Genomic DNA, 22,163 nt, shown 5'->3' with positions numbered 1-22,163 from the left:
TTTCTCCTGTCTCAGCCTCCAAAGAAGCTGAGACTACAGGTGCACACCACCACGCCCAGTTAATTTTTGTATTTTTAGTAGAAATGGTGTTTTACCATGTTGGTCAGGATGGACTTGATCTCTTGACCTCATGATCCGCCCACTTTGGTCTCCCAAAGTGCTGGGGTTACAGCTGTGAGCCATCACCCCTGGCCTATCTTTTCTCATTTCTAATGTGAGTATTTAGTGCTTAAATTTCCTTCCTAGCACTGTTGAGCTGCACTCCACAAATGTTCATATGTTGTATTTTCATTCATATTTCCTTTGGGCCTTCTTTTTGGCCCATGCATTATTTATAAGTATGTAGTTTTAATTATTGAATATTTAGAGAATTTTCTCTTTTTCTATTATAGATTTCTAGCTTGACTACATTATGTTCTGAGAACATTTTCTTATGACTTGAATGATTTTATTTGCTGCAATTGCTTTTATTGCCCTGAATGTACTTTGTCTTGGTAGATGTTCTGTTGGCTTTAAAAATGTATGTATTTTCCTGTTGGGGAGTGGGGTTTTGTACAGATGTCAGATTTTGCTGGTTGACTGTTCAGATCTTTTGTAAATCCTTGCTCCTTTTCTGCCTAGTTTCACTCTGTCACTTAGGCTAGAGTGTGCAGTGGCACAAACATGGCTCAGTGCAGCCTTGACCTCCTAGGTTCAAGCAGTTCCCCTGCCTTAAGCTCAAGTAGCTGGGACTATAGGTGTGTGCTGCCACACCTGGCTAAATTTAAAATTTTTTGGAGAGATGAGTCCTTGCTGTGTTGCCCAGGCTCGAACTCCTGGCCTCAAGCGATCCTTCTGTCTTGGCCTCCCAGAGTGCTAGGATTACAGGTTTGGGCCACTGCATCCGGCCTCTGCCTAGTTTTAACAGTTGCTGAGAGGAGGATGTTGGTGGGTTAATCCTATTGTCGCTATGCAGTTGTTATGGTCACTTCCTTTTCACCCCATTGGTGAAGGAGGGGTCCCTGCCCTAAAGTATAGGAGATGGCTGAACACGACACCTGGTGTGAATGGACGAGACTGACAGCAGTGTTTTAGTCACATACACTCACAGCTTAGAAGAGGACACTGCATGCCACCCAGGGTCAGATGGGCACTGTACTCAGTAGCGGAGTGAGGACTGGGCTTGGGGGAGGCAGGCAGGCTTGATAGTAACAGGAACGCACAATGATCATTGGTTCCCAAGGGGTTTGTGATTGGCTTGTTTGAATAAATTCATGGGCTGGCAAACAGGTGAAGTGAAACTTGTTAGGCTGAGGTGCAGCTGCTCTGGCTGATAGAATAACTAGCCTGGTGGGGAGCCTTCCTGCTGGGTGGTGGCGGGGTAGGGGCTGTCTGGTAGAAACAGAAAAATCCGTGGCTAGGCCTTTGGGACTCTGTGAGGCTCAAAGATGTCAAGGCAGCATAGGAAATTTTAGATCTTAAAATTCAGCAAAGACCGTCTCCAGCTCTGATAAATTATTTTGCTCTGAAGTCTACTTCATGAGATATTAATATATTCACTCTTGCTTCCCTAAAAAATTAATGATTGTATGGGATATCTTTCTCCATTCTTTAACTTTCAGCCTACTTACATCGTTAAGTGAGTTTGAAGTTTCTTATGAAAAGTATCTAGTTGGGCCATGTGTTTATTATAGCTGTGCTCCCCATCAGTCTGTCTTTTGGTTTATTGAGACCATTTATATTTAAGGTACTTATTGTTGCATAATTGCTTAAGTCTGATGTTTTAATTATTTGCTTTGTTTCCTTTTTCTTTCCTTCCATCTTGATTTATTTCTGTATAATGTTATGAGTATCTCTTTGTATAGCCTTAAAGTGTTTGTTCTGGATGTTATGAGTATTGTAATATAGCAGCCTACTGGTACCAGTATTTACCTCTTCAAAGTCTCGAAACCCATCTTCCATTTGGGTCTTGTTACCTTTTCTGCTTTTATAAATCGCTGGCTTGAATATTAAGTGGTGGTATAGTTTTTGTTTCAGCCATCAAATGCTGAACTCCAGATTGTCTAGTGTATGTGTCCACGTTTCTGGTCTTTCTCTTTTGTCCGCCTTCCTGTAGTACCATATTCATCCCTTCTGCATAAGAACTTTCTGTAGCCATTTTTTTATTTTCTAGTTTTTTAATTTTCTTTATTTAACATTGTAGAAATGTAATTAATAAACAATGCTCACTACACAGTTTAGAATAGACGTTCTCATTTATATTATCTTCCAAATTTGATCAGTTAGCAAAACTTAATATACCAATTAAAATATTTCTACATATGATGAGAATGTTTACAATTTAAATTTTAGAACTTGTTTTGGATGTGATTATATGTACGAAAATCGTGTAACACTATGCTCATGCTAAGAACCGACATAACAGAATTACTGAAATAAATGTGCTGTGAGGAATGGAAAAAAAAAAAAAAAAAGAAGAAGTAACAGCAATATTTAGCATTTCTAAATTTACTAGTGATGAATTTCTATATTCTCTTCCTCTGAGAATGTCTATTTCTCTCATTTCTGAAGGGTAGTTTCACAGGATATAGAATTTGTAGCTGACAGGTTTTTTGTTTTTTTTTTTTAAGTAGTTGAAAATATGGCATTTCCCTCTTGCCTCCATGATTTTAGAGGAAAAATATACTGACATTTGAGTTGGCATGTCCCTACGGGCATTCTGCCATTTTTGGTCTTTGTTTTTAGTTTTGAAAGTTTAATTGGTGTTGCTTTCTTTGGTATACTTTGAGATTTGCTCAGCTTCTTGAAATCTGTAAGTTTCTATCTTTCACCAAATGTGGGAAGCATCAGGCATTAATTCTTTATGTGCTCTCGCAGCTCTGGTCTCCTGTAAGACTCAGATAACATAAATGCAGGGTCTTTTGTTATCGTCACACAGGTCTATACAACTTTTGTTCATTTGTTTTCAGGTTATTTTCTCTCTATTGTTTAGACTGGGTGAATTCTGCTGATCAGGCTTTATGTTCTCTGATTCTCTCCTGTGTCATCTCCACTTTTACTCAATAGAGCCCATCCTGAGAGATTTATTTTGTAATTTATGTTACTGTATTTTATATTTCTAATTTCCATTTGATTCTTTTCCATTCTCTTTGCTGAAGTTTTCAGTTTTTTGTTTGTTGCCATGGGATTTGTTGTTGCTTGTTGAAGCATTTTTATACTGGCTGTTAAAAGCAATGAGTCAGATGGTTCCAGCATCTGACTCATTTCAGTGTTGGTGTCTTCAGTTGTCCCTTCACATTAAAATTATTATTTTCTCAGTGGTATAACAGGTGATATTCTCTTGATTCCTATACATTTTGGTTATTCCGCTAGAAGGCCTATGTAATTTTTTTATTTTTGCAGGCAGTTCTCCTGTTTAGGTTTAGTATGTAAGTCCTGGTCTACTTTGTGGGCTGATTCTAATGACAATTTAATTTCAGAGCTTTCATGGTGCTATTTTGGTTTGTTTGGCTTATCTGGTATCACTGGGACTCTCCCACCAGTCCCTGCTGGTGTCCACCTGAGGGACCAGGGAAGCTGCCCCCGGCTGGGCCACCTGCTGCAGCTAGGTGGGTGGGTGGTTGTCTTGGTGTGGAGCTGGTTTTCTTGTGAGGAAGATTGCCTTTGTCCTGGGGTGGATTGAGCCTGCCTGCGTTGCCTTCTGTTGCTAGGTTGGGAGTTGGGAAACAGTGGGCCTAGGTCACCCTCCTGTTGGATGGGGTCCAGGGAGACACCTGGCCACTATGCATTCCCCAGTGCTAGAGCCCCTCAGCAGCCTTTTTCTGTCCACCGTTCAGAATTCTCCATTGATCATCTCTTGTCTACTGTTTCTACAGTTGAGGTTACACTTCTTAGTCAGGAGGGAATAATGTGTTGTCTTCTCTAGACCAGAAGTCCTTAGTGGTGGTTCTGGGTTGTAACTGCTAAAGGAAGAATTGGCATATTAGTGATATTGTGTCTTTCTTTTCAAATAAGGGCATATCATTATTCCGTAGATAATATTTACAACACCTACTTCCTTGAGTTGAAGAGTGTGGTTAAGGCAAGGAAAGTACTTAACGCAGTACCTGGTGTGGAGAGCACTTACAAGTGTTGGCAGTGATGCTATTCCTTTTATCCTTTGGTAGCTTATTAAAGCTTTTCTTCTTTTTTAAAAAACTAAAGTTCTGGCGTATTTCTTGTTAGGTTGATTTCTCTTTTACCCTTTTTTGCTTTTGTTACAAATAGGAGCCTCCTATCTGTTATATCTTCTACCTGGTTCTTTGGCTCTTATGTGAAAATGTTTTAGTAGCCTTTAAAATGTTGCCTCCCAAATGAGTTTTAACTTGTGTATTTCTTTTATTTCTTTTCTTTTCTTTTTTTGAGACAGGGTCTCACTCTGTCACCCAGGCTGAAGTTCAGTGACGCAATTATGGCTCACTGCAAACTCCATCTCCTGGGCTCCCAAAGTGCTGAGTTTATGGGCATGAACCACTGCACCCAGCCTTGCTTGTCAATTTCTTTTAAGAGTGAGACCTATAATTGAGCTCAGAGCTCCAAAAACAAATGAAGAAATGAATGAGTGAATGAGCTCTTCCCATGGATTTGGTGTGGTTTGGGGCTATACTCTTGATCTAAATGCTATGTTTTATAGAATCTAAGATTTCCCCTAGGTGTGTTACACAATTGTGTCATGTTGAACTTACACTGAGTCTCTTTTTCACATATGCTGGTATCAGCATGGGGCTTTTCTATTCACTCTTTGAACTATTAGTTTGGGGGGACACAGACCTGTGTCTCTCATCAAGAGCATCCATTGGCCGGGCCCAGTCGCTCACGCCTGTAATCCCAGCACTTTGGGAGGCCAAGGTGGGTGGTTTATGAGGTCAGAAGTTCGAGACCAGCCTGGCCAATATGGTGAAATCCCATCTCTACTAAAAATACAAAAATTAGCCTTTCCCAGTGGTGGGCACCTGTAATCCCAGCTACTTGGAGGCTGAGGCAGGAAAATTGCTTGAATCCAAGAGGTGGAGATTGCAATGAGCTGAGATTGTGCCACTGCACTCCATCCTGGGTGACAGATCAAGACTCCACATCAAAAAAAAAAAGAATGTCCATTATCTATACTGGAAAAATTGAGATCTGCATTTTGACATGAAGTGTGAAAATGCGGCTCAGGTCCATTTAGTTTACCTAAAGAGATGACGAAATACTAACTGTTTTTTGAAGCATTCCTGAGTGCAAAGTTCTGCCTGTGTTTGTAATGATGGGAACAGTGAGAATGAGGCTTGGAACATGGAGCACACTGTGGGCCTGTGGCGGGTGGGACCAGCGACACATGCATGCCTGGCTCACAGAGCAGCCTTTGGGTGTTCTTTTCCAGAGGAGCTCTATGGTGACTTTGAAGACGTGGAAACAGGGTATGTGCACAAGGGGAAATCAGGCCCCATTACTCAGGTATGACTTTGCTATGACTGGCTGTTCTTGGTCATTGTGTTCTGAGAGAGGCCCACATTGAGAAATGCAAATCTGACTTGTGATGTGTGACGATTGCAGACTGGATGAATGGATTCCTTCCTAAAAGGTCAGGATGTGGGGACCAGAGATAAGCTTTCTTGTTTACTTGTTAAGTTTCGGATGACACGTACTACTGCTTCTTGCCCGTCATTTGCCAAGTCCGCTGTGATTTTTCATTCATGGAAGTCTTAGCTCCTTGGGGTTACATTCCACCATTGCCATCATTGTCCTCTTCTTAAATTTAATTGTCCTCTTCTCTAAATTTAAATTTAAAAGAACAAAGTCCCTGTTCTCCCTAATATTTTTTTAGAACAGGGTCTGGGGGCATCCGGGTGAGGGACATGTCTGTTATTTTTATTCCAGTTTGTGTTCCCAGCCAGCTTAAGGAATGGAAGCTAATTGTAATGCAGATGTAACCATTTCCTGTAGCAATATCAAGTAATTCAGAGACAAATGTCGTATTTTGTTTTGTTTTATTGATAATGATAACAGATTTTTGCTAAAATTTTTGTTCAAATAAAACTTTAAAAAATCTAATGTTTAAAGAAAAGGCCTTCATAAATGTATACAAAATTTTTTCTTCTGGGAATTTAAGAATGAAGATGTAGAGAAAGAAGTTAAGGAAGAAATTGACCCCAATGAAGAGGAAAGTGCCAAGAAAAAGCATTTGGATAAGAAGAGAAAATTGAAGGAGATGTTTGATGCAGAATATGATGAAGGAGAAAGCACATATTTTGATGATCTCAAAGGAGAAATGCAGAAACAAGCAGAGGTGAGAAACCTCAGTTCCTCTCAGCCATCAAGACTGTCATAGCACAGGAATCTGACTTTGGGTTTCTGCTTCCTATCCTGCTTCTCTGCCATTCATTTGGACTCTGGGTAGAGATGATTTGAGTGTGTTTATTCATGCAATGAGCTCATTGTTTTTGCAGTCAGAAGATCACCAGAAAAATATCCATACCTATTTTGTACCAAGAATTAGAAATGACTGAGACATGGTCTCTGCTTTTGAGACTTTCACAGTGTAGTGATCTGAGACAGTGTTTGCTTTAGTGCAAGCCTTGGCTGCCTATTCCGATCGCTGCTCCCTGATTTTAATGGCAGGCGATCAGTGGCCCTTGTGGCTTATGGACACACCAGAGCTCCCAGGAGGAGTGCTCTAAAAACTCATCCTGGTCAAAGTTCAGAAGGACATGTGGAGTGTAAGGTCAGATGTGGAGATAAAGGGAGATGGTGTGGCCCTCCTGCCTGGGGGTGCTGAGCAGGCTGTTGGAGGTGGTGATCTCATTCTGAAGAAGACAGACACAAATGTGTGTATAGTTGATGGCAGGCATCTGAGTTGCACCTTGTTAGTGGGGCCAGGAGTATGTCTGTAAGCTGAAACAGATTAGGTATACAATTTGTGAAAGGGAGTTGAGAGGCTCTGCTCACCCTAGGTCTTCATCTAATCAAAGAACTGTCTCCTGATTAGGTATTAGCTTAGTGGTTGCAAGTCTGTGTTGACCTTTGACAGACATGAATAAGCTAACTCTGAAGTCTTTGCTTCACACCATTTATAATTTAAAATGACCTAGAGCCTGTGGGCCATTGTAAAAGACTGAATTTTTCACTCTGAAATGGGAGTCCTTGGAGGGTTTTGAGCAGAGGAGAGACATTCAGGTAATCAGATCACTCTGCCAAGAGATCATTTGGGTGGCACAAACCAGAGGGTTGGCAGTGGCGATGAGACAAAGAATCAAACTGGTTATACTTTATTTGGAAGCTGGGTCAGTAGGATTTCCTGTTGGACTGAATGTGGGGTGTGTGAGAGGAAATGAGGTTGACAACTGGAAGTTCCCGGAAGGGTGGATTGTTGTAAGTTAGACAGAAAACGCTCTATGGATGCAGCTTTGGGAGGATGGTGTTTGGGTTGGCTGGGTGTCATGCAAACAAGCGGAGTGTCAGGTCTAGAGAGAGAGGACTAGCTAGGGACTTAGATGAACAGCTCTTAACATGTAGATGCCACATAAAGCTGTGAGGTGACCAGGGAGTGAGTGCAGAGTGAGTGGGAGGAGCAGGACTGGTGTGGGTGAGAGGGGCGACTATGGTGGTGAGGCTTGAGCAGTGCCCAGGAGGGAGAAGCAGTGTGAGCATGCAGGCATGCAGGAGGCCAGCTGTACACTGAGGTGACACATTGTTCAGATTCCACTGCCATGGTAACTCGTCAAGGCAGAGTTGGCCACTGGAGGAGGGGCGTGGAGGCCTTCAGGAATCTTGGCAAGCGCCACTTTTCATGGATGTAGGAGAATGGAGCAGAGGAACTGGAGACTGTGACTGCAGAAAACTTTTGTGGGGCTTTGCTGTGGAGAGAAGCAGAGGAATGGAGCAGTTGTTGGTGGAAGAAGTGGAATCAAAGGTTTTGCGATAAGAGAAATAACAGAGAAGAGCCATTGGAATAAAGTCCAGGAAGAGTGGATGGTGACTAGTGAGCAAGTGATGTGTGGCCCTGAGTGGAGGCATGGACAGATCATCTGTGCCTGAGCTGCCTGTAGAACTCTCTGTTATCATGGAGATGCACATCTCTGCTTCCCAATATTGTAACCCTAGCCACAGGTTGATAAGGACCACTTCCAGTGTGACTAGTGTGACTGAGGAACTGCATTTTAAATATTATGTAATTGTAATTAATTTTAATTTAAATAGCCACACATAGCTCTCCTATGGGCCAGCTCGGAGCTCTGGTAAGGCTGGATACAGGAGGAAACCCTGGTAGGGGGTAGACTGTGGAGGTTCTTTTGGGTTTGGATGAATCAGCAAACAGCCGTCAGCTGAGTGAAGGGGAGGGAGGAGTTGGGTGTTTGAAGACAGGAGAAAAGTGTGAAAGAATCGCTTGTAGAGAGGGAAAAAAGTTATGGACTGGGGATGTTTCCATTGTTTGGGCACACAGGGCTCCACAGAGTTGTCTGCATTTGTTGTCCCTTGGAGCAGCAGGGAAGAAAACAGTTGACACAGTCTGAGCAGACTGTAGAGGTAAAATGTGTAGTAGTTGTTTGTTTGTTTGTTTTTTAGATGGACTCTTGCTTTGTTGCCCAGGCTGGAGTACAATGGCATGATCTTAGCTCACTGCAACTTCTGTCTCCTGGGTTCAAGCGATTCTCTCACCTCTGCCTCCTAAGTAGCTGGGAATACAGGCACATACAACCACACCCAGCTAATTTTTGTATTTTTAGTAGAGATAGGGTTTCACTATGTTAGCCAGTCTGGTCTCAAACTCCTGACCTCAAGTGATCCACTCACCTCTGCCTCCCAAAGTGCTGAGATTATAGGCGTCAGCCACTGTGCCCAGCCAAATGTTTAGTATTTTTAATAGGTTAAAGCCTACATAATTCTGTCCACAGTTCTTTATTTAGAAGTTGCTAATTTGTTCATGTCAATTTTATGTTTATTACAGATAATGGCATGTGGATTTTTTTTTTTCCTGTCATGTACAGCTGAACTGTGCAGAATTTGAGGATCAAGATGATGAAGCCAGAGTTCAGTATGAGGGTTTTTGACCTGGTATGTACGTCTGCATTGAGATTGAAAATGTTCCCTGCAAATTTGTGCAGAACTTTGACCCCCATTACCCCATTATCCTGGGTGGCTTGGGCAACAGTGAGGGCAATGTTGGATACGTGCAGGTGGGTCCCTTTGCTGCATATTTGGTGCCTGAGGCTCTGTGGATTCCCCTTCCATCAGTCATCTTACCCTTTCATCCCCTCAGATGCATCTGAAGAAACATCGCTGGTATAAGAAAATCCTCAAGTTCCAAGATCCAGTCATATTTTCTGTAGGGTGGAGGAGCTTTCAGACCATCCCACTCTGTTATATCGAAGACCACAATGGAAGACAAAGGCTTCTAAAGTACACGACACAGTACATGCATTGCAGAGCAACCTTTTTGATAAAATATGATTACAATAAGTTGCTTGTTGCCAAGATTAAACCTTACAGTCTGCATCATTGCAGCTTTGTGCTTTTCCTTTCATAAAATTCCACTCCTAAGATTTTTCTCTTTTCTGGGAGAGGGAAGGTAGTTTGGAGTATATAGGTAAATTTGTATCCAGATCTAAATGTTCATATCCAATATGTAAACCTAGAATCTAAAACTAATGGTTTGCTATATTTCTTTTTTTCCTTTTCCTTTAAGGCCCTGTCACTCCACAGGGAACTGGTTTCTTGGCAGTGCAGTCTGTCAGTGGCATAATGGTAACTATTTTGGATAATTTCTTTTACAGATTGGTTTGAGAAAAACATCCTGAAAGTGGGTTATTATGTACATGAGACTTTAAGTTGAAAATTACTCATTTTTTGTAATATAAAGTAAATTTCCCTTTGCTTTTAATCTTCCTACATCCTTTTCAGTAGGGTGTGGGAGTATAGGAGGAGAGATGGAAGGATTATGGTACTGAAGACATTTTCTATTTATGTGCATTTTCTGGATGTATTTATCTAAGCAAGTACTTAAGCAGTGCTCGCCATGTGCTGAGCACTATATGAGGTTGTGAAGAGCCATCAGAGACCAGCCAGACATGAGGCTCCCTGCAGCCATGCTGGAGTAGCAGTCTGTTCATTCCATTTTCATTTGAACAGTCAGGCAGGGCAAGGTTTATTGGTTCTATTTAATAGAGAAGAAAGCAGAATAATGAGCAGTTGGAATCTGCCCTGAAGATCCAAAGTTTGATTTCCTAAACATTGCAACTGCATTTTTCTTTTCCATTTCATTCCAAATAGATTATTATAATGAAATTATGTTCCTCTGAAATCAGTCGCAGGAAAGTACTCAAGTAACCCTTTTTTGTTGTTGTTTTGTTTTTTTGAGACAGAGTCTCACTCTGTTGTCTAAGCTGGAGTACAGTGGTGTGATTTCGGCTGACCACAACCTTCATCTCCTGGGTTCAAGCAATTCTCCTGACTCAGCCTTCCAAGTAGCTGGGATTACAGGTGCACGCTACCATGCCCAGCTAATTTTTGTATTTTAGTAGAAATGGGGTTTTGCCATATTTTGGCCAGGCTGGTCTTGAACTCCTGACCTCTGGTGATCCACCCACCTCAGCCTCCCAAAAAGTGTTGGGATTACAGGCGTGAGCCATCACACCCAGTCTTAAGTCATCCTTGTTACTTTGGCTTACCAGTTTTAAAGTTTTGCATTGCTTTTATCAAACCACTGGGTTGCAAGTTCAGATGGTCTCTCTTGTTTTTCTTAGCTATTGTAAGTAAAATTCACTTTGGTAATTTATTGTGTCACATAGAATTGAAGTTTTTCTCTTGCTGATATTATTCCTATTTTAAAATTTTGGGATTCCTGTTGGCCTGATTTCCGGATAACTGCCGCAGGAGTTGTCCTTGATCTGGATAAATCCATAAAAATTGTGAAGAAATTAAAGCTAACTGGTTTTCCATATAAAATTTTCAAGAACACTTCATTTATTAAGGTCTGTGTATCTAAATATTCTCATATTTATAAATGTCCACATTGAGAAAAGGAATGAAATACTAAAATATGGGCCTCATGTTGTTAGAAAAGTATTTGAAATTTTTTATCAGCCTCGTGTCTTCTTTGTTTGCTGTCTATATTCTGTGTTACTTATGCTCAAAAAAGCAGTAGTAACAGCTATTTAGGAATTGAGGCTGTTACTCATGACTTCCATGTGAGACTGCTGCAGAACTCATATTGAAAATACATCATTTTATCCACTGGGTTTTATTTCCTACTTTTGGGATTTGTGTTAAGAAAGGGAAAAAAAATCACAAGTTTGCCTAACCATTCAGTAGGAAAATAGACAAAGCATTCGCAGACAACTTGGCAAGGGTACAGAGAAATGGATGTACTGGTTTCCAGTATCTAGGGAGGGTAGTTTGAGCAGCATTTATTGACAGTTTTCTTAGTGGGGATGTTTCCATTAAAAACAACAGTTAGGAAGATCATAAAATGTTCTTGCAACATAAAGTAATAATACCACTGGCATTTATCTTACTGTTTTCATGTTCTAAGTGCATGTACCTGAGTAAAAGGGTCTGGGCTGCGGTCCAGTCTGAGAGATGTCAGCAAAGGCTGCCTAGGCCAGTTCAGTTCAGTAAATCCCTCTTTGATCTTCTCTTCCACGCAGACAGCAGTGATGAGCATGCCCATAAACCCACATGATTATTCTGGGAAAAATGAAAGAGTTGTATTATTTTTGAGGTAGTAATTCAACTTTCAGGGGCAAGTACAGTTTGATTATTTTATCACCTGTCAGTGCATCGTTTTTGTTCTTTAACCAGTGATGTGTGTTTCAGATAAGAAGTAAGCATAAAGTATATGAGCATATAAGTATATAAAGTGTAAAGTGTGTGTGTATGTTTTTATCTTGCTATACCTGTAGGGAATGTTTAATTCTGCCTTGGAAGTGGCCTAATTTGAAGGTGCTATGATTCGAACTGTCAATGGGATAAGGGGGCAGATCAAGAAAGCGCTCCGGGCTCCAGAAGGAGCTTTCCGGGCCAGCTTTGAGGATAAGCTGCTGATGAGCGGTGAGTGTCTAGTGTGGTGTTCAGGGAAGGGTGTTACCATTCATGCTTGACTTGTAGCCAGTGTGACCAGAGGCTAGAGTCACGTCTCTAGAGATTTGAGCAGCTCCAGTATTAGATCTCCCAGTTGTATGCGATGTGCCCATGCACCTTGTGTCTGCAGTCCCCTGGTCACACCAAGTAACAGTACTGTGATCTATGAGAGTAGTTTTCTTAACGAGCTTTCTCTTCACATACTTTGCCACCAGGTAAAGAAGTTTGGAGTGCAGATTTTGTTCTTTGTTTCTTTGCAATATGGATGTGAATCTTCTTTTGAAAATGTTAAAGTACCTCTCTTTTCAGCTATTGTCTTCATGCGAACTTGGTATCCAGTTTCAATCCCAGCCTCCTATAACCCAGTAACATCTTTGTTGAAACCAGTGGGTGAAAAAGACACCTGTTCAGGAATGCGGACCACAGGTCAACTCAGGCTCGCCCATGGCATCAGACTAAAGGCACACAAGGACTCTCTGTATAAGGTAGCAGTCACGTGTGCGTTAGTGCAGATGCAGCCTGTGCTCTGCAGACAGGGAGTCACATAGACACTTTTCTATAATGTCTTACATGCTTTGAATGTCCAAGTATAAAGTCTAACATTGAATTTGATTGAACAGTTGTATATTCATGGAATATTTTGTAACAGAACACCAAAAAAGTGGTAATAGTGTTTCTTTCTGGATTGAAGACAAACTTTTCTTTTTTAAAATAAATTTTACAGCCCGGCACAGTGGCTCATGCCTGTAATCCCAGCACTTTGGAAGGCCGACGCAGGTGGATCATGAGGTCAGGAGATCTATACCATCCTGGCTAACACAGTGAAACCTCGTCTCTACTAAAAATACAAAAAAATTAGCCAGGAGTGGTGGCATGCACCTGTAGTCCTAGCTACTCAGGAGGCTGAGGCAGGAGAATTGCTTGAATCTGAGAGGCGGTGGTTGAGGTGAGCCGAGATTGTGCCATTGCACTCCAGCCTGGGCAAGAAGAGCAAAACACCATCTCAAAAAAAAGAAAATTATTTTGTATATTTGAGGTTGACTACATGATCTTAAAGGATACATATAGACAGTAAACTGGTTATTATAGTGAAACAATGTGTCTGCCATCTCACATAGTTACATTTTGTTGTGTAACAGGAACGGCTAAAATCTACTTATTTAACAAAAATCCCAAAGACAATACATTTTTATTAACTATAGCCACATGATGTACATTAGATCTCTAACTTGTTCATCCCACATGTCTGCTGCTTTGTACCTTTTATTGTACATCCCCCAGTTTCTACTGGTCATTTCTTATTTGACCCATTTTATCAACTGGCTCGTTTGTCTGCTATTAAGTTGTAAGAGTTCTTTACCAGATTTTGAATATTAACACTTTATCAGATATGTGGTTTGCAAATATTTCTTCCAGTCTGTAGATTCCCTTCTCATTTTGTTGGTTGTTTCCTTTGCTGTGCGGAAGCTTTTTAGTTTGGTGCAGTCCTCCTTGTTTCAAATATTTGCATTTGTAGCCTCGCTTGTAATGGGAAATCCAAAAAATTATTACTAAGTCCACTGTCAAGAGGCTTTCCCGTTTTGTTCTCTTCTAGGAGTTTTATGGTTTCAGGTCTTATTTGGGTCTTTTATCTGTTTTGAGTTGATTTCTGTGTATGGTGTATGATCAGGATCCAATTTTATTCTTTTGCATGTGAAAATCCAGTTTTCCCAGCAATATTATTGAAGAGACTGTCTTTTTTTCCATTGTGTTGCCTTGTTTGCCCTTGTCAAAAATTATTTGACAGCATATGTTTGGATTTATTTCAAAGGTCTCTGTTCTGTTCCATTGGTCTGATTTTTGTTTGTTTGTTTTTATGCCAGTACCACACTGTTTTGTTAACTATAGCTTTGTAATACAATTTTAAATCAGGAGGTGTGATGGATCCAACTTTTTCTTTCACAGTAATCTGTTGGCTGTTTGGGGTTTTCTGTGGTTCCATATGAATTTCAGGATTGTTTGTTTTGGGGTTTGTGTGTGTGTGTTGTTTTTGTTTTTGTTTTTTTGAGATGAAGTCTCACTCTGTCACCCAAGCTGCAGTGGCATGATCTCGACTCACTGCAATCTCAGTCTCCCAAGTAGTTGGGACTACCGGCACATGCCACCATGCCCAGCAAAGTTTTGTATTTTTAGTAGACACGGGGTTTCACTATGGTGTCCAGGCTCGTCTCCAACTCCTGACCTCATGATCTGCCTGCCTCGGCCTTACAACATGCTGGGATTATAGAGGTGAGCCAGGGTTTTGTTTTGTTTTTTTTTTTTTTCTGTTCTCTGAAGAATGCCATCAGAACTTTGGTGAGGAATGTGTTAAATTTGTATATTTGTTTCGAGTAGTGTGAACATTTTAACAATATTAGTTCTTCCGATCCATAAATATAGGACATCTTTCCATTTGTTCATGTCTAAATTTCTTTCATCAATGTTTTATGATTTTCAAGTGTACATATCTTTCACCTTCTTGGTTAAATTTATTCCTAAGTTTTTGTTTTTCTTTGATACTATTATAAATAAGGTTGTTTTCTTGATTTCTTTTGTCAGCTGGGTTTCTGTTGAAGCAATGTGGGTTTTTACAGAAGTTTGAATGTTTCAATAAGCTTTTTATTGAAATGTTAATGTACATACAGAAGAGTGCCCAAATCCTAAGTGTGCACTTAGATGAACAGTGTGGCCACCAAGCTGCCACACCCTGGACCAAGCAGTAGCCTCACCCTGTGACCTCTCCCAGGCACTGCTGTCCTGCCCCGCAAAATAGCCGCTTTCCCAGTTCCTGATGTGGATTTGTTGTGCCTGGTTTTGACTTTTATAAAATACAGCACATTCTATTGAGCCTAGCTTCTTTGATTCAGTATTATAGGACACATCCATGTTTTTGTCTATGGCAGACATTCATTTATTGTCATTGTTGAGTTCCATTATATGATTGCATCACCATTTATCCATTGGTGGGTAAAATGGTTTTCCATTTTTGGTCGTCATCCCATGGCCCTGAATACTAAGGTCTGGATATTGGACTTGCAGGTGCTCAGGGGCACACACACTTCTGCTGGAGGCTTCCTGGGTGGGGTGGGAGCTCCAGGGCACCTGTGCTCTGCTTCAGTGCTGAGGTTTTTGTGTCCTGTTCTGGGGGTGCAGTGGCTTGGCATCTACCACCACCAGCAGCTTAAAGAGTTCCTGCTATTGCACATGCTTGCTGACAGCTGGCTTGTTCAGGTTTTTTTTTTTTTTTTTTTTTTTTTAATTTTAGGTTTTCAGTGCCCGTCTGGACTTCTGTTTTTATTTAGATGTTGGTTTCTTAGAACTTTCATTATTCTCCTCAAAGCTTAACAATGCATTTGAAAAGATTTGTTCTTTTTTGTGGAGTATGCAGTTTTGTAATAAGAGGGTTGTTCATCAGTCTGCCACTCTGCTAGAAACAGAAGTCTCCTAGGTTTTTATTTTATATAAAATAGTTAATGAAATTTTGAACTATCTTACATGAATTTTTATTAAAATACACTTTGGTGCCCCTTGTTCATTCTACTCTTTTGTAAGTTGTAGGATTTCCCTGAATTCTTGAATTTGAAAACAATTTGGGTTCCTAAACAGAGAATATGAAAGATTATTAAGATGATGTCTTTAATAATAAATTTTAAGACATAGGAGAAACTTTTTCTATATAGTTGACTTTAATAAAAGCCTAGGACAAAACTTTCAATTTATTAACAGTGTTTATGAGGCAGTTAAGAAACTGGGTCAGCTTGATTAAACAGAAGTTAAGATTACCTTGAAAATTCAGTAGAGTATTTTGCCTTCATCTGTCATTTGAGTCTCCCTTCTTTCAGCCAGCCTTCCATCAGAAATAGAACAAAGTTAAACTTCTTAATTAGAATCAGGCATCAGGACACTTTGGCTGCTGACTGAAGGAAGAATGGTCCTTAAATCCAGATTGGCAGGGCATGGTGGCTCATGCCTGTAATCCCAGCACTTTAAGAGGCCAAGGTGGGTGAATCACCTGAGATTAGGAGTTCGAGACCAGCCTGACCAACATGGTGAAACCATATCTCTACTTCAAATGCAAAACTTAGATGGGCATGGTGGGGTGTGCCTGTAGTCCCAGCTACTCGGGAGGCTGAGACAGGAGACTCGCTTGAACTCCGTAGGTGAAGGTTGCAGTGAGTCGAGATCATGCCATTCCACTCCAGCCTGGATGACAGGGTGAGACTCCATCTCAAAAAAAAAAAAATCCAGAGTGGTTGATAGTCAAGGTGAAAAGCTAGATTATTTTTGGTAGACTGGGAAACAACCACCTCAGTGAACAAAAGACAAGGCCTGAAATTTTCATTAAAAGAGAGCTTGGGTCTATTCATCTGCTCTGTTGAAACCCCATAGTTCCATACCATAGAAATGGACACAGTGGGTTTTGGGGGAGAGTTGTAAGTATAAGCTCTCTGTTCCTCTGTTTACTGAGAATTGTGGGTGTCCACTGAGACAGTCCATATTTGGCGGATAGTTGAGTCCTGATTTCTCAGGGCCAGCGGACTCTATTTACTGATCTTGTGGAAAAGTCAACCCAATGAGAAGATTTTATGCAGAAGTTTTAAATGCACATTGATCATAATTTGAATATGACACAGTCCTTATTTTTCTTTTCAGCCAATCCTGAGGCAAAAGAAACATTTTAATTCACTGCACATTCCAAAAGCCTTGCTGAAGGCCCTGCCATTTAAGAACAAGCCCAAGACCCAAGCAAAGGCAGGCAAGGTGCCGAAGGACAGGCGGAGACCAGCCGTCATACGCGAGCCTCATGAAAGAAAGGTACTGTCGCCCATGCCATACTGCACGCTGCATTTAGATAGGAAGAGAACACTCTTAGCAGCACACTTCATGTTTCTGATGCAGTCTCAGTTATTCAGGGCATTGAAACTAAAGTCAGAGGAAGAACCAGAGTCCATTTCCCTTCCTTTGCCTGGTCCTGCTCTGCCTGTGCTTTTGAATGGGGGATAACAGACACACGGCTGGGGAACCCTTCTGTCCTGGTTAGCTGTACAGTGTCCACTGAATGATGAACAGCGGTGTTAAAGGTAAAATGCAATCACATCTGTGTCTCCATGCCAACAATGACTTCCTAGCGCAGGATGCATTTTCGTGCAGTTAATATTCATTTGAATCATGGGTTGCCCCTAGTCTTAGTGCTTAGGATGCGAGTGTGCGGTGACTGAGAGAGCATTTTGATGCTCACCGGCTTTTGTCCTTGTTAGATCCTCACGCTGCTGGATGCTCTGAGTACCGTGCATAGTCAGAAGATGAAGAAGGTCAAGGAGCAGCAGCACCTACACAATAAAGAGCACTTCAGAGCCAAGCAGAAGGAGGAAGAGGAGAAGCTGAAGTGGCAGAAGGACCTCAGGAAGAAGCTCTTCCGAATTCAGGGGCAGAAGGAAAGAAGAAACCAGAAGTCTAGTTTGAAGGGGGCTGAGGGGCAACTGCAGTGAGCCTTTGGACTGGGTGGATCTGCGGAGGTAGACAGTTTCAAACATCACAGTTGGAATGCTTATGAATGACAAGTCGGGGCAAGAGCCCAAGAGATGTCTTTACCCAGGCTATGCCTGTGAGAGGAGGAACAGAGAAGCCTGGGCTGCTGGGACCCGCGTTCATTCTCAGCACCTGGGGCTGTCAAGATTTAAAGTGCTATAGCTGTGGTTGTGTGGATTCTCCTACTTCCCTCTGCCTGCCTCAGTTTAGTTATTTGTGCTATAAAAATATCATTAAAATATTTTTTTTTTGTTAGTTGTGACTTAGTAGTTTTCACTAGGGATGAATGCCTGACAATTCTTTGTGGATAATTATTTATTCTACCACCTTCATTAGGCCTCTTCCAGAAGGGAAAGAAATTCACTTGAACCCTCAGCTCTCATGTAAACTTTTAGAGAAGGGTGTGTAGTGTTTTTGTTTTTTGGGGTTTTTTGTCTGTTATTTCCTTTGATCACTGGCCCTCGTGGACATTTCCTATCTTATTTCATATGTTTTGCACATTAGTATAGTGATGAGGTAACAATAAGTACTTTTTTAAAGCTTTAGACCAGGAGATTGTTGTCTCAGGTGCAGAGACCAAGGAAATTGTATGTATCAGTGAGGTAGGCTTCCCATATTATGCTCATGCATTATACCTGCCTTAGCTACATTAGTCTTTTTAAAATTGAACATTATATTGATGTAATCATACCATTATATAGGTTATGTATTTTATGATTATATGTTGTGTGCAATCAAATTCTATATGATGTAATCATAGAGTCACATACATTGTATACTTTGCCCAATTTCTCTCAGTGGTAACATTTCACACATACCACAATCAGAATATTGACATTAATACAGCCCACTGATTTTATTCACATTTCCCCAGCTTTACTTTTCTGAACATATACTCCTCCATATGTGCAGCTGTGTGTAGAAATATGGAACACAGCTGGGTAGAGTGACTCACTCCTGTATTCCCAGCACTTTGGGACACCGAGGCAGGAGGATCACTTGAACCCAGGAATTTGAGACCAGCTTAGGCAACGTGGCAAAACTTCATCTCTACAAAAAATGCAAAAATTTACCAGGTGTGGTGCTGTGCACCTGAATTTCCAGCTGCTTGGGAGGCTGAGGAAGGAGGATCTCTTGAGCTTGGGAGGTTGAGGCTGTAATGAGCCATGATAACATGCTGCACTCCAGCCTGGGTGGCAGGGCAAGACCCTGTTTCAAAAAATATGCATATGTGGAACACTTCATGAATTTGTGTGTCATCTGTGCACGGGTCTATACTGACCTCTGTGTTGTTCCAGTTTTAGTATGTGCGCTGCTGAGGTGAGTACCACATTGCCTTTACAGCATCATAGGGGCCAAAGAGGATTGGCAGGATTGGCAGAAGCTGGCCTAGTCTGAGAGGCTTTCTAAAAGCCTAAACCTGTCAGTGGGCAGTTGCTCAGCGTCGTGTCTCATAAGATGGGAAGAGGATGTGAGGATCCCATCAGGGCTGGTTCCACCTGGGAAGTGACAGCTGGAACATGCCCAGAACTTTCTGAGCAGCTCTGGGTGTAAATGTTCCTCTATTCCTCAAGAGCTATTATGAATTTCATCATCTAGTATGCTGGTAGGCCTGGGGACTGACAAATAACCCATCAAAATTATAAAATAATTTAAAACTAATTTGTTATATAGCATAATTGATACATTTTAAAATGCAAAACTACAACTAAAATATACAAGGCACTCTAAGTCATACCATGTTTTACAGTTAAGTAGTTTACAAGGTGATCAGCAAGTATCTTATATAAGCAAATTTGTTCAAAGAGAAGTATTGCAAATGAGTATTTATAATTGTATAGTTTTAGCCACAAGAGTGAAATCCTTTAGCAATGGGGAAATAAAATAATGTTTAAGCACAGTTGCCGATATATGTAGGTGGAAGACAATATATGTAGGTGGAAGTCATACCTGCTAATATTAAAAATCTTGGTTTATCATATTTGAAGAACAAGAGAAATAAGTTTGTGTATCAAGATTATTTAAAACTAAAGGAATCTCTAATATCTGAAAGAAACAATAAATAGCATTTTCCATGTAGAATTTTTATTGGTGACAGTCCTAGATGGCCAGGTTAGTAAAATACAGTCATGCATCAGTTAAAGATGGGGATACATTCTGAGAAATGTATCATTAGGCAATTTTGTCACGGTATAAGCATCATAGAGTGACACACAAACCTAGACGGGACAGCCTACTGTGCACCTGGGCTCTATGGTATGGCCTATTGCTCCTAGGCTACAAGCCTGGACAGCATGTAACTGTAGGGTACTGGCCCCCACATACCACCCATGGATACCCCAATTTCAGTGGCAAAAAAGAAATGAGAAAAAGACAGGTTAAGTATGCATAAAGTGGGACCAGAGGGCCAGAGTGAACAGGAGGCTGCAAAGGCCCCAAGCTCTGGTTTCCACAATATTTATTGAATACAATCACTTTTATCTATAGAGCAGATGGTGGGGTGAATCAGTGAAAGAGAAGCTGTGCACCAAATGTAAGATTGATAGCAGTGGCAGTTTATGTGCGTTTCTCAAGAGCTAAAAGCATACGCTTCTCCATTTATAATGCAGCTGGTGGGAGCAGGCTTAGCAAGGAGCCTACGTGTCTGGTTACATTCCAGTGCTTCAAGGGGGTGTTATGTCCTTGGGCACTATGTTTAAAATATCAGAGCTTAGGTCACTCTGTACTTGGGAACATGCTGGCAATAGAGAGGCCTTCCTCCCCAGAGGCCTCCTACAGTTTTCCACAGTTTACTATTCCTGATTTCTTTTATATATTACTTATAACCAGTTTATGTAGGCACACTGTAAACCCTTCCTCCATTGCTGCTTCCCCCAACATGTGACTTTACTGACGACTGTAGGCATTTTTAACACAGTGGTAAACATTTATGTATCTAAACATAGAAAAGGCATAGCAAAAACACGATATTGTGGAACCACCACCATATATGTGGCCCATCGTTGACTGAACGTCATGTGGCATGTGGCTGTATGTATAGGCATAGTTTTTGCTGTGAGTTTGCATCCATCTCATAGGAAGACATCTATCAAAATGAGGACCAGATTGGAGAGTGTGAAATTACATTTCACTACTAATGGATTATTCATTTGATATTGTCAGCAAGTATGTTGCAAAAATAAATTCCACCAGAATGTGAATTCCATGAGAGGAAGAACTGGGTTGTTCACCTTGTTCGCACTTGGAGCAGAGCCACTGAGCTTAGTACTTCATAAAATTTGCTTGGAAGAAAGCAGAGAGGGCATTCCAGGTAACTGAAGCATTGCTATGCAAAATAAGCATTTGCCCTCTAAAATATTTTAACAATTTTTATAGAAACCTTTCTCAATTGCATTAAACTTTATAAATTGTAAAAAATATTCTCTGTTATACCTTTCTATCTTTTTACTCTACACAGGCAGCCATAAGTGCTGGATATGTTTTGAAAACATTGAACCTCGAGTGTACATATCATTCCATGCCATTAAATATTCTTATTTCATCATCAATGTGTTCAGGTGTGTGTGGTTTTCTATTTGTGGATGTACTCGATTGTTTCTTTCTTTTTTTTAAACAAAACATGTGAACTTGCTTTATTTAAGTATTATCATTTGGTGACATGCCCACCATGTCAGAAATTAATGTTTGAGCAAAGAAGAAAGACATGGGGCCTGATTCAGCTTTCTGGAGGCTTCAGAGCTTACCCCACTGATGGGAAAGAGCATCAGCTTGGTTGCCCTGACTCCTCGTATCTAGTATTTTGTCAGACTCAGGTATTTCTTAAGGTCATTATTCAGGGTCTTCAGCAAGGACATTGTATTTTATTTGTGTCTCCTTAATTTTACCTAGTTTATTTCATGGTTTTAAAATATTATACATTTTCGTAATCATTTAATAAGACAAAAGGTTGAGATGTTGGATATTTAAATGCCAAAAGTGTTTTTTTTGTGAGACTTAGCATTTCATATTTGGGGGTGTTACTTTATTATTGAATACCAGGTAAACTTTGATTGGGTGGGTATTTGGAGAAATCTTTTAAATCTTGCCTTAAGCAAAGTATGGACATTCTAAAATAAGGTTGCCAACTGGCAGGCAGAGGGAAAGATATTTCATACATTTACACCAAATGGTCTAACTTTTTTATGAGGGGGGTGGAAGATCTAGTTTTGCTGTGTTTTGGTTTTTTCCCATTTTTTTGTGAGAAAATATGCATAATAAAACATCATTTTAACAACTTTTTTTTTTTTGAGACAGAGTTTTGCTCTTGTTGCCCAGGCTGCAGTGTAATGACACGATCTTGGCTTACTGCAACCTCTCCCTCCTGGGTTCAAGCAATTCTCCTGCCTCAACCTCCCAAGTAGCTGAGATTACAGGCATGTGCCACCACGCCCGGCTAATTCGGTGTTTTTAGTAGAGATGGGGTTTCACCATGTTGGTTAGGCTGGTCTCAAACCCCTGACCTCAGGTGATCTGCCCACCTTGGCCTCCCAAAGTGCTGGGAT

General features: G+C 40.8%; 1 pseudogene across 1 annotated transcript in view; it reads left to right on the top strand.

The window, feature by feature from the left end:
- The window catches only part of LOC108298185, a 44,609-nt pseudogene extending 26,725 nt beyond the window's left edge, over nucleotides 1–17,884 (top strand). The window contains exons 13-22 of the transcript XR_001822478.2: nucleotides 5,381–5,454; nucleotides 6,110–6,286; nucleotides 8,985–9,173; nucleotides 9,257–9,435; nucleotides 9,681–9,740; nucleotides 10,844–10,967; nucleotides 11,898–12,045; nucleotides 12,385–12,560; nucleotides 16,747–16,908; nucleotides 17,352–17,884. The product of XR_001822478.2 is annotated as a ribosome biogenesis protein BMS1 homolog (transcript). The remainder of the gene's footprint in view (nucleotides 1–5,380; nucleotides 5,455–6,109; nucleotides 6,287–8,984; nucleotides 9,174–9,256; nucleotides 9,436–9,680; nucleotides 9,741–10,843; nucleotides 10,968–11,897; nucleotides 12,046–12,384; nucleotides 12,561–16,746; nucleotides 16,909–17,351) is intronic.
- Nucleotides 17,885–22,163: the final 4,279 nt, after the last annotated feature.

This window comes from Cebus imitator, unplaced genomic scaffold (genome assembly GCF_001604975.1).
Source record: "Cebus imitator isolate Cc_AM_T3 unplaced genomic scaffold, Cebus_imitator-1.0 Scaffold910, whole genome shotgun sequence".
Taxonomy (NCBI): domain Eukaryota; kingdom Metazoa; phylum Chordata; class Mammalia; order Primates; family Cebidae; genus Cebus; species Cebus imitator.
The sequence above is the reverse complement of the archived record's forward strand: the minus strand, read 5'-3'. Positions and strand labels throughout refer to the sequence as shown.